Source organism: Astyanax mexicanus, chromosome 6 (genome assembly GCF_023375975.1).
Source record: "Astyanax mexicanus isolate ESR-SI-001 chromosome 6, AstMex3_surface, whole genome shotgun sequence".
NCBI lineage: Eukaryota > Metazoa > Chordata > Actinopteri > Characiformes > Acestrorhamphidae > Astyanax > Astyanax mexicanus.
In genome coordinates, this window is record NC_064413.1 from 55737253 (window position 1) to 55751837 (window position 14585).

The 14585-nt window shown below is 41.2% G+C and overlaps 3 long non-coding RNA genes and 1 other non-coding gene across 4 annotated transcripts; 2 read left to right on the top strand and 2 right to left on the bottom strand.

Moving 5' to 3' along the window:
• Nucleotides 1-308: 308 nt before the first annotated feature.
• LOC125802344 (uncharacterized) lies at nt 309-711 on the bottom strand. The gene is made up of 3 exons (XR_007439385.1): nt 657-711; nt 530-571; nt 309-451 (listed from the first exon to the last, which is right to left on the bottom strand). It is a non-coding gene; the product is annotated as an uncharacterized LOC125802344 (long non-coding RNA).
• On the bottom strand, nt 706-1490 carry LOC125802338 (uncharacterized). The gene is made up of 4 exons (XR_007439377.1): nt 1283-1490; nt 1146-1184; nt 942-1022; nt 706-837 (listed from the first exon to the last, which is right to left on the bottom strand). It is a non-coding gene; the product is annotated as an uncharacterized LOC125802338 (long non-coding RNA).
• A 1038-nt stretch (nt 1491-2528) lies between these two features.
• trnae-uuc (transfer RNA glutamic acid (anticodon UUC)) lies at nt 2529-2600 on the top strand. Its single transcript has one exon. It is a non-coding gene; the product is annotated as a tRNA-Glu (tRNA).
• A 6816-nt stretch (nt 2601-9416) lies between these two features.
• Nucleotides 9417-14339, top strand: LOC125802341 (uncharacterized). The gene is made up of 3 exons (XR_007439380.1): nt 9417-9506; nt 13690-13739; nt 14307-14339. It is a non-coding gene; the product is annotated as an uncharacterized LOC125802341 (long non-coding RNA).
• The last annotated feature ends 246 nt before the right edge of the window (nt 14340-14585 follow it).

The following is a 14585-nucleotide window of genomic DNA, read 5'->3' on the forward strand; positions in this document are numbered from 1 at the left end:
ATTGTTTGTTTCATTTGAATAAGGCGAGTTGTTGGATTTTTTAGCTTTATTCTTATTTAACAAAGAATCACAACCGGGGCGTTTCTGTGACATTATTATCTATATCATCAACACAATTACACGTTCTGTAAACAAAGGTATAGCTGACCTATAATCCTCCCGTGATCTGCTTGCAGCTGCACGTTCCAGCCTCCGTAGCGAAATTTCCACGGCCCTTTTCAGATATCGAAAGTCGTACACGTCGTCCAATTCGCATTCTTCTTGTTGTTGGAGATCTGTAATACAAAAAAAAAAAAGTGTGAGTGTGTGTGTGTGGGACTATTGAAGAACAGGAGCCATGGGCCCCCAGGGGTGGGGGCTATGGGTGGAGTGTGTGTGTGTGTGTGTGTTTCTGTATGTGTGTGTTTCTCACCGGAGAAATTTGGGTGATCAGACAATGCCGGACTGTTTCCTATCGAAAAAAAGATTTCAATTAGCGCATGTTATTTAACAAAGGATAATTATTACATAATTTCAAAATTTGACTCACTAGGTGTAGTTGGTCGGTAATCATTTGATTGTTGACTTGTCACTGTGGAAGGAAAAGAGAAAACATGTTTTACTTTTTTCGCCATTCCCTGTGAGTAACAGTAAACCTGTGTGTATAAGTTTCTTACCAGAATTAACATCATCAAATTGAAGATTGTCAGACACTGATGGGCTGTAACTGTTTTCTAATGAACAGAAATCACATGAGTTAGAATATTTTAAATTAAATATTTACATATATTACATATTTCATTAAGTTTCACTCACTGTGAATGGTTAATCCGTAGTTACTAGGTTCCGGATGAAAAGCTATAGAAAATATAAATAAAAATTTGAGTTTCATATTGAAGGAATCAAATCATCACGTTTGAAATTAAATAATTATTTTTAATCAAAAATTAATAAAAACTTACTTTGAAATGGATGATATAGCACACTTTCGTCTGTCACAGCATCACAGTCTGTCACAGTTTCAACAATGAAACATTCTGATCCTAAAATAAAATAAAAGATGAATGTATATACTACATATTTCATATATTACGTAGAAAAGTAGTCTTAAATATCACTTACATTTGGTTTTGCATAGGATACATAGAACAATGTTAACTACTCACATTAATTAAGCTGAAAGATGAGTGATTCCTATTAAATTCCTATTAAACCATAAGAAACAGTCATTTAACTACTTAAAGGTAATTTTAATAAAGGTAATATATTGTGATAATTTCATATTAAAAGTTTTTTCTCTCACCAAAGTCCATATTGCGGTTGAAATCGAGGAACGTCAAAGCTTTTGAGGTCTTCAAGCTTCGGGGTTGTCTCCAGAATGTTGTAAATTGTGGATTACCAAGGGGTTTTTTATACAGTGATTTTGATTGAAGACCTCAGGTTATGACATCACAGAAAAGAGTGGGAGGTGTGTGGTGTGTGTGAGTTTGTGTGTGTGTGTGTGTGTGTGTGTGTGTTTCATTCATATCAAGCATCCGCTTCAAGGTATGAAGTTATCGCTATAATTCAGCTCAAGTTATTGACGGTTGAGTTATAGTATTCATTATCAGTTTTTTAACAAAGGATTCAAAACATCAAAAAAAAGACACTGCTCTGTTTTAAATTTTAGTGATCTGATCAGAACATTCATGAATAGACATTGGTTTACTGAGGAAACTGCATTTACCCCAGGGCTATTGAATCATCAATAGTCTATACTCTGTTGGGAGTATACTACCACCACCCTCCCACCCCTTAACTCCACCAGCAACCACTTACCTCTCTTTAGCCTCAAGGAGTGGGGTAACCATCTCAACTCACATGAAAGAGAGGTAATTTAGCTAAAGTATAGAAAAGTATAGGCTAAAAAAGTATTAAAATGTAATATAAAAGTTTAATGTTTAAGAATATAATTAATATTGGTTTTGTATGTTTGACAATAATCAGAAAATCTATTTGTTCATATAGAACAAACTGTCAATTATTGCGAAGTAGACACGATTCATTCTTTTGAAGTCTTTTGAATTAAAAACAACCTGGAAATCGCACGAGTGCAGGTCATTTTCAATTGCATAGCATTTTAAATCTTGAATGACACTGAGGCTTACATTACATCCGAGGCTTGTCATAACCAGCGCGAGATTAAAACGCCTAGACTTTCCTGTATTCAGAGGTTTCCAAATTAAATTCATGTTCTCCTGAAAAAATGGGCTGCATTTTGTATTTCTGTAATTGACGTAGGCATTAAAAACAGAGCAGTGTCTTCTGAAGCTAAACCATTCTATATGGTTCAAAGTAAAACGAGCTGAGGCATCATCGTATCTAACCGTTTTTCCGACGTACATAGCAACGCTATATATATCCTTAAGAAAAACATATCCGAAGTAAGTTCCATCTGACAAACGCCAGACTTGATCCTTGAGTGCTCCTTGAGCGACTGGTTCAGGAATGCTCTCCATTGTTCGGTACCTTTTTAGATTCTCGTCATCGTGCTCTTCTTCTACAGATCCTCCCATATGGTCTAACGCGTAGGATTTCTGGCTTTCATCCAGACGGTCCGGGTTCGAATCCCGGTATGGGAAGCTTTGGTTTTCAGCAACCTCAGAAACACAAGCCATTGCTCCGTTCTCTCGGTCCTTCACACATCTCGCTAACCCCTAACTCTTAAATACACATTTCACTCGCAGGCTTGCTGTGATTGCTCCATAGGAATAACAACCTTATTGGTCAATACTTTTGGCGGGAATTTTTTTGACCAATCAGGACAATCTGAATAATGATGGGGCAGGGCTGGGGCGGGACGGGAAGAGGTGGGGATGGGGCAGGAAGGGGCGGAGGGATGGGCGGGGCGGTGTGTCACCATGGTTTAAATTACCTCATATCCAAAACATGAATGACGAATGGCAGGGGTAATTACACGCCACCAGTTAATAATTACTGGAGACTCGTGGTCATTGATATCAGAAAAGTAATTAAGAGAGTTCAAGGGTCAGGGGACTTTTTTTTTTTTTTTTTTTTTTAAATAAATAATGACCAGGGTAATTACAGATGATTGAAAACATAATTACTAACAGACAGCATCATAGGGTGATCTGAGGGGTCAAAGGTAATTACAGATGAATGAAAACATAATTACTAACAGACAGCATCATAGGGTGATCTGAGGGGTCAAAGGTCACATTCCAGAAAAGGAGGCACGTGGTGTGGGGGAGGGGTCAAAGGGCACCTGGCAAAGGTCAAAGGTCACCTGTCAAAAAGTTTGATTGACAGTGCCCCTTATACTCTCTCTATTAACTTTAATGCCTATTATTAAGGATGGACGGCTGGATAAGTAAGTAGGTAAATAAGTAATAATAATAAGTATTATCAGAGCTGATTTATGTTTATGACTAATGCCTGAGAGTGAGTCCTTAATAAATGAGGGTGAATGGAGCTTAATGGCTAAAATAGTTTCTAACTACCTATTGACCATTTGACTGCTTATCTCAGATACTCTTTTAATTATTTAGCTAAAAAAGTAAATAAAACAGACCTGTACGTTTTATTTTTCTACAGTAAATGGGTTTTGGGCAGTAGAGACTCCGGTACTCCTGCTACTAGAGCTGGTTTATAGAGACTGCCCACTTCCTAACTTTGCTGTAAATGGAGCTAAACGACTAAAACTACAAATAAAAGGCAAGAATTTCAGTAGGATATAAATTCTTTCTATAGGCTCTGTATGCACATTTAAAAGAACATGGATGATGATTGAAAACAAAGATAAGCTGTGCTTTACATATATCCTATTTGGGTATGTGGGTTTAATATTTGCATAACTTTGTATCCCACTCTTCAGCTGGGCATCCAAATGTCTGTTGATCTTCATGTTGTTGTTGGTTTAAAGCTTGGGCAAAGAGTACAGTGAAACAGTGTTGCTGTTACACCTTAGCCCATGTCTGTGTTATGTTTCTCCCTCATTTGTTCCCTAGTGCTCCTGCCCCTCTGTTTTCCTGTCATGTGTTCACAGCCACGTGTTTCTGTTATGTATGTCACGTCTTAGCCCTGCCCTAACCATCAGTGTTCTCACCTGTGTCTTATCTGTAGCCCTGCCCCCTCATCAGCCCTGCCCAGGTGTTCCTCCTGTATTTAAGCCCCTCTGTTTGTACATGCTGTGTCGAGTCTTTTGTATTTTGTATCCTGTATTTTGTATCCTATATCCTATATCCTTAGTCTGTATGTATCCTTGCTGCCCGTATGTTTCCTAGTCCTAGTTTCTTAGTCTGTGTTTCTTAGTTTGTTATTATCCAAGTCTTGTTTTGCGTAACCCGTGTTTTGTTTGTTTTGATTTAAGTTATCTTGTTTATTTATAATAAATATCTTTGCACTTACGTCCTCCTCCTCCATCCCTCCGTCTCCCGTGTAACATAAGACTCGACCAAAAATATGGACGTAGCAAGGTGGCAGGCTACGAGGAAGGCGGACCTCGAATATCTGCGGTTCCTCGCCGAGCAAATTCGGGGAGATGAACCGCTCCCGGCGCCTCTCCTTGGCTTGGAGCTCGTCAGCCCAGCTCCAGCTAAGCTAGCTAGCCTGCTAACTCCACCGCGCTCTCAAGCCCGGCCGCCTTCCAGCTCTCAAGCCCGGCCGCCTTCCAGCTCTCAAGCCCGGCCGCATTCCAGCTCTCAAGCCCGGCCGCCTTCCAGCTCTCAAGCCCGGCCGCCTTCCAGCTCTCAAGCCCGGCCGCCTTCCAGCTCTCAAGCCCGGCCGACTCCCAGCTCTCAAGCTCGGCCGGATCCCAGCTGTACAGCCCGGCTGGATTCCGGGTTTTCGACTCCTGCTCCGGAAGCAAGCTCCGGTCCGGTGTTTTCAGCCACGCCCACTGCTGAGTCTGCGGCTCCTGTCCGGATCTTGGCGGCAGCCGCACTCTCAGCTCCCGCTGAAGCGGCTTCTTCGCCAGCAGGACCCACCGCCTCTGGATCAGCGCTGCCCGCGGCTCCCGCCGCCTCTGAATCAGCGCTGCCTGCGGCTCCGGCCGCCTTTGACTTTGTGCCCGCGGCCCCGGCCGCCTCTGACCCAGTTCCCGCGGCCCCGGCCGCCTCTGACCCAGTTCCCGCGACCCCGGCCGCCTCTGACCCAGTTCCCGCGGCCCCGGCCGCCTCTGACCCAGTTCCCGCGGCCCCGGCCGCCTCTGACTCTGTGCCTGCTGTTACCCCAGTTCTTGTGCCTAGGGGTCCAGCCTCTGCTCCTGTGCCTACTCCCAGGTCACGAGCTCCTAGACCCGCCGCGCCTGCTCAAGCTGCACCCGCCGCGCCTGCTCAAGCTGCACCCGCCGCGCCTGCTCAAGCTGCACCCGCCGCGCCTGCTCAAGCTGCACCCGCCGCGCCTGCTCAAGCTGCACCCGCCGCGCCTGCTCAAGCTGCACCCGCCGCGCCTGCTCAAGCTGCACCCACCGCGCCTGCTCAAGCTGCACCCGCCGCGCCTGCTCAAGCTGCACCCGCCGCGCCTGCTCAAGCAGCACCCACTGCTCCAGCCTCAGCTCCAGCTCAAGCACCAGCAGCTCCCGCTGCTACAGCCTCAGCTCCAGCACCAGCAGCTCCCGCTGCCACAGCCTCAGCTCCAGCACCAGCAGCACCCGCTGCCACAGCTCCAGCTCCAGCACCTGCTGCCACAGCTCCAGCTCCAGCACCTGCTGCCACAGCTCCAGCTCCAGCACCTGCTGCCACAGCTCCAGCTCCAGCACCTGCTGCCACAGCTCCAGCTCCAGCACCTGCTGCCACAGCTCCAGCTCCAGCACCAGCTGCCACAGCTCCAGCTCCAGCACCTGCTGCCACAGCTCCAGCTCCAGCACCTGCTGCCACAGCTCCAGCTCCAGCACCTGCTGCCACAGCTCCAGCTCCAGCACCTGCTGCCACAGCTCCAGCTCCAGCACCTGCTGCCACAGCTCCAGCTCCAGCACCTGCTGCCACAGCTCCAGCTCCAGCACCTGCTGCCACAGCTCCAGCTCCAGCAGCTCCCGCTGCTACAGCCTCAGCTCCAGCACCAGCAGCTCCCGCTGCTACAGCCTCAGCTCCAGCACCAGCAGCTCCCGCTGCTACAGCCTCAGCTCCAGCACCAGCAGCTCCCGCTGCTACAGCCTCAGCTCCAGCACCAGCAGCTCCCGCTGCTACAGCCTCAGCTCCAGCACCAGCAGCTCCCGCTGCTACAGCCTCAGCTCCAGCACCAGCAGCTCCCGCTGCTACAGCCTCAGCTCCTGTGTCTGCAGTGCCTGCCGCTCTTGTGGTACCCACTGCCTCTGACCCTGTGCCCGCGGCTCCGGCCGCCTCTGACCCTGTGCCCGCGGCTCCGGCCGCCTCTGACCCTGTGCCCGCGGCTCCGGCCGCCTCTGACCCTGTGCCCGCGGCTCCGGCCGCCTCTGACCCTGTGCCCACTCCCAGAACTTTGTATGCCCCCAGGCCTATCCCCAGGCCTGCTCCCAGGTCACGGGCTTCTAGGCCCGCCCCAAGGCCCCCGGACCTCTGCCCAAGAACTGTGCCCAGGCTGGCCCCTCTAACTACCCCACAGACTTTAGCCAGTCCTGGGCATCCCCAAGTTGTGTTTGTGCCCATGTCTCTCCCTGTCCTGGTCCCCGTGTCTGTGTTTGTTCCCGTTCCTGTCCCCGGTGGTTTTCCTGTTCCCGTCCCTGTCACTGTGTTTGTGTCCGTCCCTGTCCATGTATTTGTTCCAGTTCCCCTGTCCAGTTTTGTCCAGCCCCCTGTCCAGTCTCAGCCCCGTGTCCAGCCCCCTGTCCAGTCTCAGCCCCGTGTCCAGCCTCCTGTCCAGTCTCAGCCCCGTGTCCAGCCTCCTGTCCAGTCTCAGCCCCGTGTCCAGCCTCCTGTCCAGCCCTGTGTCCTGTCCCCTGTCCAGTCCCAGTCTCCGTTCCCTGTCCAGTCTCCGTCTCCTGTTCGGTTCCCTGTCCAGTCCTCTGTCCAGTCTCCGTTCGTGTCCCCTGTCCAGTCCCTGTTCCCTCTCTCTCGGCGCCTCTGGAAGTGGCGCCGTTGAGGGGGGGTTATGTTACACCTTAGCCCATGTCTGTGTTATGTTTCTCCCTCATTTGTTCCCTAGTGCTCCTGCCCCTCTGTTTTCCTGTCATGTGTTCACAGCCACGTGTTTCTGTTATGTATGTCACGTCTTAGCCCTGCCCTAACCATCAGTGTTCTCACCTGTGTCTTATCTGTAGCCCTGCCCCCTCATCAGCCCTGCCCAGGTGTTCCTCCTGTATTTAAGCCCCTCTGTTTGTACATGCTGTGTCGAGTCTTTTGTATTTTGTATCCTGTATTTTGTATCCTATATCCTATATCCTTAGTCTGTATGTATCCTTGCTGCCCGTATGTTTCCTAGTCCTAGTTTCTTAGTCTGTGTTTCTTAGTTTGTTATTATCCAAGTCTTGTTTTGCGTAACCCGTGTTTTGTTTGTTTTGATTTAAGTTATCTTGTTTATTTATAATAAATATCTTTGCACTTACGTCCTCCTCCTCCATCCCTCCGTCTCCCGTGTAACAGTTGCATTCTTCCAGGTTTGGATGTACACCAGCATCACAGATCAGAACACATTTAATGACTAATTTATGCAGAAATCCAAGTAATCCCAATGGACTAAAATACTTTGAGATATAGATGCACAGAGAAGAGACTCTTATGCATACTATGTAATGTGTTCTGTCTTTCTCCAATACAATGGGCTACTAACTTTGATAAAAGACTTAGTGAATTTGTGTGTATTTCTGTCACTAATCTATTTCCCACTACAGCGAAATTAACTGCATCCCTAAGATAGACTAAATTGTATTGGTTAGATGAGGTCCAATCATTTATATGATAATAACCTAGCTAAGTGGATTATGATTATAGAGCACTGGAAAGCAGCTTTTAATAATAATAATAATAATAATAAATTATATATTTTGGGGGCCTTTTAAGACACTCAAGGTCACCTTACATACAAGAGATCCTGTGAACATACAGTACATAGATCAAACAGTACATATTTAAAAGCAAAAGAAAAAGCAACTTAAAACATAAAATAGAATAAGTAAAGTAAAATTAAGACAAAATAAATACAAATTGTTTAAAATAACTTAAATACAACAATCAAAATGAGTAAGCCGTCTTGAAGAGATGTGTTTTAAGAGCAGGTTTAAACTGTATAATAGAATATAAACCGTGTATGTGAGCAGGAAGTGCGTTCCAGAGTTAAGGGGCTGCATAAGAAAAGGCTCTAGCAGCAACTGTGCTAAACTTGATGTCAGGTTATAGTAAAAGTCCTGCTGAAGAAGAGCGCAGAGCCCGAGATGGAGTGTAAATCTGAAGAAGATCTGTGAGTCGTTGGATAAGATTAGTCAGAATACCTCAGAGGACTGCATTACAGTAGTCAATACGTGATGTGATCAGTGCATTAATTAGGACTTCTGTTGCATGTTGTGATAAGATTGATCTCAACCTAGAAATATTCCGAAGGTGAAAAAAGCAACTCGAGAAACATTATTTATATGATTGGAGAAGGAAAGAGTACTATCCAGTATATTATATATATATATATATATATATGTTTATATAGAGTTATGGAGGATATATAGATTATCTGACCTGCTGTATCTTTCTGTGTTTATATAGAGTTATAGAGGATATATAGATTATCTAACCCGCTGTATCTTTCTGTGTTTATATAGAGTTATAGAGGATATATAGATTATCTAACCCGCTGTATCTTTCTGTGTTTATATAGAGTTATAGAGGATATATAGATTATCTAACCCGCTGTATCTTTCTGTGTTTATATAGAGTTATAGAGGATATATAGATTATCTAACCCGCTGTATCTTTCTGTGTTTATATAGAGTTATGGAGGATATATAGATTATCTAACCCGCTGTATCTTTCTGTGTTTATATAGAGTTATAGAGGATATATAGATTATCTAACCCGCTGTATCTTTCTGTGTTTATTTACAGTTATGGAGGATATATAGATTGTCTGACCTGCTGTATCTTTCTGTGTTTATTTACAGTTATGGAGGATATATAGATTATCTGACCTGTTGTATCTTTCTGTGTTTATTTACAGTTATGGAGGATATATATCTTTCTGTGTAGAGGATAACAGTTCCATCAGCATCTGTGGAAAAAGCATCAATAAAATAATTAAATAAACAATATTATAAATCTTGCTCTTAATTGTATTACAGTAGTTTTCGACTGCCTAGTCATCCTGTTTTGTACTGATTAATGCAACATATTTTTAATTTTAGTTCTGGACTTTCTGTACTTGCTTGGGGGCATTTTACCTGATTTGACCTGATCAGTTAAACCGGTTGAGTGAGAGAGTGTGTGTACGTTTCCTGTAGAACATATCATCTGCTGACACACCCAGATTCCTCCCCACATTCTTTTAGTTTACCTGGAGGATCAGACCATTTCACGCCATTTCAGGACCTTCACCAAGAAAGTGAAACGACTCTACTCTACAGGAAATAAGGTAAAAATCATCTATTTCAACTAATATTTTATTCCTGTTTTAATTGTCAAACAGAGTGGACACAGAAGTAAGCTGTTAATATTTTAATGCTGGGGCTGTTGTTTGTAAAATACTGAAGGAAATCATATATATATATATATAGGTACCACTTTAAAATAATGCTACCTTTATTAATGGTTTACAATTTGTTTATTAATAGTTACTAATTAGGTTGTAAATGCCTTAAAAATCATTAATCACCCTTTCTATGTATGTGTTATAACTGATTATTAATGATTTTTAAGGCATTTACAACCTAATTAGTAACCATTAATAAAGTAATTGTAAACCATTAATAAACCCTTTATAAAGGTAGTCTTATTTTAAAGTGGTACCTATATATATATATATATATATATATATATATATATATATATATATATTTTTTTTTTTTTTTTTTTTTTTTCTAACGGTTGAATATGGCTGGTTGCCCTACACCCTTTCCTGGATTCAGTTATCCCCTGCCCTGGTCTGGTTCTTCGGCCACACCCTAATTTAGCCTCAAGGCAGATTGAAAGGATCACACGCACACAGTTGCTTCCCTTAACAATCTGAGTTCATTCATGTACAGACATAGTCTTTTATAGCAGTACATACATGCAGTAAGCAAGGAGAAGTCCCTTCCTGCTTCTGCAGCAGAGGTATGAAAGTCTACATATCAACAAGTAAAATGGTGGAAAATATTTGCTTACTAATGTCTAGAATAAAGTGTATGATGAGATCACATTGTACGAGAATAATGAATACAATGTACCACAAATCACTGGGTTATATTCCACCAACTCTACATATATGATCCAAATCTATATATGGTCTTGTAGATTTTTTCTTGAAATTTACATTTTTTCACTAGTTTATGGTTTAATGACTAAAATTGTCATATGGTGTTATTGTGTATTAAATTAAAAATGGGTATAATGTCATAAGTCAATTTATCCTGATTCTTTATATTTACTATATAAAAGCATAGCATTCCTCACATGCAAATATGTTACATTTTTCATTATTTTTCATTATCTACACACACAGAAAGACGTTTAATCAAATTCTTTCAATATACTTTAAATTATTTTGGAAATACCTTTTTATAAAAGTACCAAAATTCTTGTAACCTTTGTTAGAACTATTCCCTATATGTCACTTTTTTTTATTATTCTGAATATCACACCATATGATGAATCACACCACACAACAATCTGTATGCAAAAATCTGTTATCTGCATTTAGCAAACAAACAAACTTGGTTTGGCAAGTGACTGAAATCATTTTCGGTTACAGCTGAATCACAAAATTGTTGAAGAGAAAGTGAATTCTACTCAGCATAGTGAAGAATGTTTAGTACTTAGTTTGTTTAGAATCGTTAGTAAATCATTTAACTATTTTATATTTTAGAAATGCATCATTTCTTTTTAAAATGAGAATCAGCAATGATGGATCAGAACGCTGTTGATGTTAAAAACAGTGTGGGTCAGATTCAACTTTTCAGATTGAATTTTTCCTTTTGCGTTCAGGAGTAACTGAGTCTGAGTAAGTGAGTGAATCTGTTGCTGTATAAATATTACATTTGTGAATAATATACTATCAAAATGTGTTAAACGAATGAAATATTTAAAACATCTAACTATTAGCTATATTATATGTATCTAATAGCATTATTTATGTGTGACAAAATATTTATACGGTGTGACAAGAAAACCCTGTCACACCGTATGACGTTTCATGTACTTAGCATGACTTTAAACAATGTAGCTTTATGCATCATAAAACCATGCTAACTACAATATGACAATATAGTTTTAAAGGTAATATTGACTAAAAAGTCATTTTATTTGTGAAAAGTTATTTCATTTTTGTGTAAAATGTGTCACACCAAAAGACTGAAGCAGGAGTGCTAGATCTACTTGATTTTTCTGGAAAAAAAAGAGCAATGTCAAAGTCACCCTGTAACTTTTAGTGTCCTTCTGAGATGTTATTCTTCCTCCTGAAAGAATGAGGACCCCCCACTTCCCAAAGGTCTCCAAACAATAGCCTGTTTAAAAAAGGAGTATGGCGTCACACCATATGATATTCATTTTTGGGACGAAATGTTTTAGTAAATAGTGGCTTCAAAATATTATGTGAAACTTTTAGCCAAGGAGACTCCTGGGTTATTAATATATGATTGATTAAACAAAAAAATATATTAATTTGCTTGTTTTTATTCAAAATCTAACTTTGTGAAATGTGAACACTTTTTAAACAATATCACAGTTTTTGACATACAGTCATATGAAAAAGTTTGAGCACCGCTATTAATCTTAATAATTTTTAGTTGTAAATATTTGGGTTTTTGCAGCAGCCATTTCAGTTTGATATATCTAATAACTGATGGACACAGTAATATTTCAGGATTGAAATGAGGTTTATTGTACTAACAGAAAATGTGCAATATGCATTAAACCAAAATTTGACCGGTGCAAAAGTATGGGCACCCTTATCATTTTATTGATTTGAATACTCCTAACTATTTTTACTGACTTACTGAAGCACAGAATTGGTTTGGTAACCTCATTGAGCTTTGAACTTCATAGCCAGGTGTATCCAATCATGAGAAAAGGTATTTAAGGTGGCCAATTGCAAGTTGTTCTCCTATTTGAATCTCCTCTGAAGAGTGGCATCATGGGCTCATCAAAACAACTCTCAAATGATCTAAAAACAAAGATTGTTGAACATAGTTGTTCAGGGGAAGGATACAAAAAGTATCGGAGATTTAACCTGTCAGTTTCCACTGTGAGGAACATAGTAAGGAAATGGAAGAGCACAGGGACAGTTCTTGTTAAGCCCAGAAGTGGCAGGCCAAGAGAAATATCAGAAAGGCAGAGAAGAAGAATGGTGAGAACAGTCAAGGACAATCCACAGACCACCTCCAAAGAGCTGCAGCATCATCTTGCTGCAGATGGTGTCACTGTGCATCGCTCAACAATACAGCGCACTTTGCACGAGGAGAAGCTGTATGGGAGAGTGATGCGAAAGAAGCCATTTCTGCAAGCACACCACAAACAGCAAAAGCACACCTCAGGCGACTCTGTTTGTGGAGTGCTTGCAGTAATGTCTTCTTTTGCATCACTCTCCCATACAGCTTCTCCTTGTCCTTGTGCTGCTGACAGTCACAGCAAACCTTCTTGCTAAAGCTCTCATTAATGTGCCATCCTGGATGAGCTGCACTACCTGAGCAGCTTCTGTGGGTTGTAGACTCCGCCTCATGCTGCCTCTATGGTGAGAACACTGACAAAATGCAAAAGTGACCAAAACATCAACCAGAAAGGATGAGAACAGAGAAAAGGTCTGTGGTCTCCACCTGCAGAATCACTTCTTTATAGGGGTTGTCTTGCTAATTGCCTCTCGTTTCTACCTGTTGTCTGTTCCATTTGCACAACAGCAGGTGAAATTGATTCACAATCAGTGTTGCTTCCTAACTGGACTGGATGTGGTTGACTTTATTTTCCTTAATTTTTTTGAACCGGGTATATTCTGTGACTTTCTCAATAGTGGATCCATACAGGGTAGTAATATTTACAGTACTAAAATCCAGAAGCTTAGGTCTGAGGTAGAAGCAGAGGCAGCAATATCATTTATGTATATATTAAATCAAAACTGGACCCAAAAATGAACATGGGTCCATTCCGGAACAGTTTCATCAGAGCCAATCATTTCTAAATTCCTTTAGAGAAGAGAGTGATTGTTTGAAGGCTTTTGTTAAGTCAATAAAAATAGCTGCGTAATATTTCTTCTTGTCCATATCTGAATAGAGATCTTTAAAACCAATGTTGTAGGAGAGATGGTGCTGTGTACTTCTCTGAAACTAGACTGATATTTAGATAAAACTGAATTTTCATAAAGAAATTACTTAAATTGTTGGTTCACTAGAAATTCTAACTTTGCTAAACACAACAGTTTTGAGATTGGCCTATAAATATTTAACTCTGTTGTTTATGGAAAGGAATTACATGAGCTGTTTCCAGACCCTTTGAATGATAAAACAAAGATAAAAAATGTATAAAATGTATTCTAAAATAGTCAGGGCTGCAATATCATATACATCTGTTTCTTAGCTGTTTCTTCATCTAATTACTCATTTGTTGTTGTTTTTTTGTCCTTTTGACAGTCATCCAGATTTCTCTACTTTATTCATCTTTTTCAACTATGGCGAAGAAAGTGAGTAACCATAGACAAAAATGTTTGCATGTTTTAAAATATATTATTTAAAAGTATCTAACAGGTTAGAATAAAGCCATATTGTCAAAGCAGGATTTTTCCATTGGTTTCACCGTTAATTATATAAAAATAACACATATGAAGTACATCACAACACAAAAAAAAATCAATAAAATGAAAACAATACAATTAAAACAATTCCAGACCATAATTATTCATATTAATCACAGTATACACACACAAATTACTTAAAACATTGCCACCACCTGGGCATTGTACTGTTGTTTCTTTATATTCTGTTAATTTTCAACAAACATTATTCATTAGTGTATACAATGGTCTTTAATAATAACAAGAATTTAAATAAGGTCACACAGAGTGGTTTTGTTGTTACTAAGCCTAGCCTATGCCAGTGTATTAATTACTAATTCCAGGCTGGGCACTTCTGCTGGATCTGATGATTTATATAATATCAGTAATATAAGTAATGTTGGTGTAAATTAGCTTTTAGGCTGAATACTGTTGGAAACCTGTCAGATACAGACCATATTCTCATTTTTTTTACAGAGGAAAATGCTGGAAGGTCAAAAAAAACTTACCTTTTCAAAGGTAAGTTGTTTGGGTTCCACCAGGGGGCGGGGAGATGGTTGTGGTACTGCGCTGTGAGCCACTCTAGCTCACAGCGCAGGGGAAATGGTAGCAGAGCAGTAGGAAGAGAGACAGCCAAAGCTCAAGGAAAACCTGACATAGATTCACTCTCATGTAACCCAAAGAACCAGTACTGAGCACTGATCAGCTTCCCTTAAGTACTGCTGTACACAGGTTTTTGGGATCACCCTATCAGTC